This window comes from Hordeum vulgare, chromosome 3H (assembly GCF_904849725.1).
Source record: "Hordeum vulgare subsp. vulgare chromosome 3H, MorexV3_pseudomolecules_assembly, whole genome shotgun sequence".
Classification (NCBI taxonomy): Eukaryota; Viridiplantae; Streptophyta; class Magnoliopsida; order Poales; family Poaceae; genus Hordeum; species Hordeum vulgare.
Genome location: NC_058520.1, coordinates 428,523,537 through 428,528,622, shown reverse-complemented (window position 1 = coordinate 428,528,622; position 5,086 = coordinate 428,523,537).

The window sequence follows — 5,086 nt, the reverse complement described above, 5'->3', positions numbered from 1 at the left end:
ATAGACCCAGGGGCCGTAGTGTTTACTAGTGGCTTCTCTCATGAAAGCAAGTAGACGGTGGGTGAACAAATTACTGTCGAGCAATTGATAGAACCGCGCAAAGTCGTGACGTCATCTATGGCAATGATTATATCTATAGGCATCACGTCCAAAACAAGTAGACCGATACTTTCTGCATCTACTATTATTACTCCACACGTCGACCGCTATCTAGCATGCATCTAGTGTATTAAGTCCAAAAGAACAGAGTAACGCCTTAAGCAAGATGACATGATGTAGATGGACAATCTCATATCAACGACAGAGCCCACCTTGTTACCCTTGATGGCAACTATGTAGGGTAACGTAGCTCAAAAAAATTCCTACGCATATTCAGATCTTCCTATGGAGAGACCAGCAACGAGAGAGGGGTAAGAGCATCTTCATACCTTTGAAGATTGCTAAGCGGAAGCATTGCTAGAACGCGGTTGATGGAGTCGTACTCGCAGCGATTCAGATCGCGGTGTGATTCCGATCTAGTGCCGAACTACGGCACCTCCGCGTTCAACACACATGCAGTCCGGTGACGTCTCCCGCACCTTGATCCAGCAAGGAGGAGGGAGAGGTTGGGGAAGAAATCCACCAGCACGACGGCGTGGTGTCATGGAGAGAAGAGGTCTCCCGGCAGGGCTCCGCCAAGCACCGGCAGAGAGGAGGAGAAAGAAGGGCAGGGCTGCGCCGAGAGAGAGGGAAAACTCTATCTCCCAATGGCCAAAAGTGCCCACTATATATAGGGGAAGGGGAGAGGGGGTGCCACCCCTAGGGTTCCCACCCTATGTGGTGCGGCAGCCCCCCCAGATGGGAGGTGCGGCGGCCAGAGGGGGGAGGAGGGGTGGTGCGCACCCCTGTCCCCCCCCTTTTCTCTCCCCTGCGCATTGGGCTGAGTGGGGAGGTGCACCAGCCCACCTCGGGGCTGGTTCCCTCCCCCACTTGGCCCATCTTACCTCTCGGGGTCGTTGCCCCCTTTCGGTGGACCCCCGGGGCCACCTCCGGTGGTCCCGGTACGTTACCGGTGATGCCCGAAACACTTCCGGTGTCCGAAACCATCCGTCCTATATATCAATCTTTACCTCTGGACTATTCCGGAGCTCCTCGTGACGTCCGGGATCTCATCCGGGACTCCGAATAACTTTCGATAACCTCGTATAACAATTCCCTATAACCCTAGCGTAATCGAACCTTAAGTGTGTAGACCCTACGGGTTTGGGAGACAGGCAGACATGACCGAGACACCTCTCCGGCCAATAACCATCAGCGGGGTCTGGATACCCATGGTGGTTCCCGCTTGATCCACGATGATCTCATCGCATGAACCACGATGTCAAGGATTCAATCAATCCCGTATACAATTCCCTTTGTCTATCGGTATAGAACTTGCCCGAGGTTCGATCGTCGGTATACCAATACCTTGTTCAATCTCGTTACCGGTAAGTCTCTTTACTCGTTCCGTAGCACGTCATCGTGTGACTAACTCCTTAGTCACATTGAGCTCATGATGATGTTCTACCGAGTGGGCCCAGAGTTACCTCTCCGTCACACGGAGTGACAAATCCCGATCTCGATTCGTACCAACCTAACAGACACTTTCGGAGGTACCCGTAGTGCACCTTTATAGTCACCCAGTTACGTTGTGACGTTTGATACACCCAAAGCACTCCTACGGTATCCGGGAGTTGCACAATCTCACGGTCGAAGGAAAAGACACTTGACATTAGAAAAGCTTTAGCATACGAACAACACGATCTAGTGCTATGCTTAGGATTGGGTCTTGTCCATCACATCATTCTCCCAATGATGTGATCCCGTTATCAATGACATCTAATGCCCATGATCAGGAAACCATGATCATCTATTGACTAACGAGCTAGCCAACTAAAGGCTTGCTAGGGACACATTGTGATCTATTTATTCACACATGTATTACTGTTTCCTGTTAATACAATTATAGCATGAACAATAGACGATTATCATGAACAAGGAAATATGATAATAACCGTTTTATTATTGCATCTAGGGCATATTTCCAACAAACTACTCAATGTGTGCCTTGTTGCCCCTACTGTCACTGGGAAAGGTCACCACATGGTAAGAACCCAAAACCAAGCACTTCTCCCGTTGCAAGAATCATAGATCTAGTTGGCCAAACAAAACCCAAGACTCAGAGAGACTTACAAGGATATCAAATCATGCATAAAAGAAATCAGCAAAGACTCAAATATATATCATAGATAATCTGATCACAAATCCACAATTCATCGGATCTCGACAAACACACCGCCAAAGAAGATTACATCGGATAGATCTCCATGAAGATCATGGAGAACTTTGTATTGAAGATCCAAGAGAGAGAAGAAGCCATCTAGCTACTAGCTATGGACCCGTAGGTCTAAAGTGAACTACTCACGAGAAGAAGCCCTCCAACTCCAACTCCAAAGTCCCCTCCGGCAGGGCATCGGGAAGGGTCTCCGGATGAGATCTCGCGGAAACGGAAGCTTGCGGCGGCGGAAAAGTATTTTCGTGGATCCCTTGATTTTTCTTTCTGATTTTTAGGGAATATATAGGCGCAAGATCTAGGTCAGGGGGGCGCCAGGGAGGCCACAAGCCTGCCCACCGCCGCCTCCCCTGGTGGCGGAGTGGGGGCTTGTGGGCTCCCTGTAGCCCTCCTGGCTTGGCCACAGGCCCCTGATCTTCTTCCGTTCGGGAAAAAATCATTTCGGGGATTTTACTCCGTTTGGACTGTGTTCCAAAATCAGATCTGAAAAGAGCCAAAAACACAGAAAAAAACAGGAACTGGCACTTGGCACTGAATTAATAAGTTAGTCCCCAAAAAGATATAAAAGGTACATAAAACATCCAAAGATGACAAGATAACAGCATGAAACCATAAAAAATTATAGATACGTTTGAGACGTATCAAGCATCCCCAAGCTTAACTCCTGCTCGTCCTCGAGTAGGGAAGTGATAAAGAATGAATTTTTGATGTTTTCATGCTACCTAGCATAGATGTCCTTTGTAACCCCTCTTATGTGACGTGAATGTTCAGATCCATTAGATTCAAAACAATAGTTTGCTATTGACGTGGAAACAATAACAATTCAAGCAAACTAGCAAGGTAATCATGAACTTTCAAAATAACAAGGCCAAAAGAAAGTTATCCCTACAAAAGCATATAGTCTGGCTATGCTCTATCATTACTGCACAATGAATTTAAATCATGCACAACCCCGGTATTGACCAAGTAATTGTTTCACACATTTACTTTCTCAAACCTTTTCAACTCTCATGCAATACATGAGCGTGAGCCATGGTTTTAGCACTATAAGTGGTGTGGAGTGTGGTGGAGGTTGGAAGACAAAAAGGAGAAGATAGTCACATTAACTAGGCATATTGTCACACCCTGTTTTTCACCCCAAGTTTTCTGTGTTGCAAAAATCAGAGCTTGTTAAAACCTTTTCAAATAATGTTGTGAGTGCAATGTCAGCCCTTGTTTGAGTGTATGCTTGCTTGTTTGATGACTCAAACCCATGAAAAACTTATTATTTTGCTTTCATCAAAAACCCTTTTTCCTTTACATCAAGATCACCTTCATCATGTTGGGATACACTACTAGCTCATGAAGCCAAGTGGCACTTCCAACTAAAGTTGGTGATCTGATCCTAATATCATTTTCATTCATTAAAAACATTATTTGGTGATTTAAAATATTATTTTCCTATTTTATATCTATGTCTATTTCTAAGGCCGGTAATGATATTTCCACAAGGAAAATTACTTTCCTGCCTTAGAAAATTCTGAGTAAATTCATGGAAGCTCAGAAGGACATATATTTTCCATACATAAGATTTTCAACCCTATTTTATATTAATATTAATTGAGTAAAACCCTGAAAACCATTTCTGTCTGTTTTAGCTTTTTGAGATGTTTCCAAGGGAAAGTATCTCAGTAAATTCCCATAAAATTACAGGAGCCCTCCCAAACCATATTAGGTGCTCACCTAAAATCTCACCTTGATCCAAGGTAGGGAAGTGCACTTAAAGAGCCCAAAACCTCTTTGTCCAGAGTAGAGTTGAAACAACTCTACATTGCAAAGTTTCTCCAATGGAGCTGAAACTTTGCACAGGTGTTTAACACCCCAAATGAGGACTCCACACCAAAAATGGGATTTGTGAGACTCTGTTTGACCACACTTCCTTTGTAAAGGACAGTACTGGTCACTTTGAGACATTTTCAAGTTTGCAAAGCCAAACTTGTTCAATGGAGCTCAGATTTGGTGGAACCCCATGTTTTTACCCCAAGACCAAACCTGTTAAGTTTCATTTACAGTGGTGGAGTGGAAGCACCCCAAGTCACTGTCGAACACCTACAGACAGGAAGGTAAAAACCTTCCTAGCCACTGTTTTACCCAATGTCAAGGCCCCAAACTTGGTGGGTTAGAGAACCAGAACATCCTGAACACCCAGTCAACCAGCCCCTCCTCAACTCCAAGCACAAGTGACAAGAACTCCAATTTGAGCTGCAGGACAGTACTGGCAACACTAGTGTTCCTTGCTCCCTTGACCAGCTCGAGCTCCCACTAAACCATAATGGCTAGGCACACTCCCATCAACACTCAAGACATGGAGGACACGTCCCAAGTGCCCCAGAGCGAGCCAGCATGCCGTGGCATGCCAAAACCGCGCTCTGGGCGCGCTGCAGAGAGACACCCGCAAGGGGCCGACGCTCCGGCCGGTCCCAGCCTCCCCAGTTATGTCCAAGCACTCCCCCGACAAACATTCAGTGCAAAGCTACCCCAGGGACCCTCTCCCCCTCGCGCAAGAGCTCAGGCGACGCGTGCCCGTGCGCGCCCGACGCGGTCGACCATGCACGGTCGCTGCAGCTCGTCCCCACTCGCTTTCCCTCTGCGGCCATTGCACCAGGAGGCCCTAAACCACGTCCCGAACCCGTGGTTTCGCGGCGGGCACCTCACTGTGCTTGCACACGTGCCATGGTGAGTCACCGGCGTGCCAGAGTCGGGTCACCGTCGTTGGCCTATAAATAGACCCCCCGG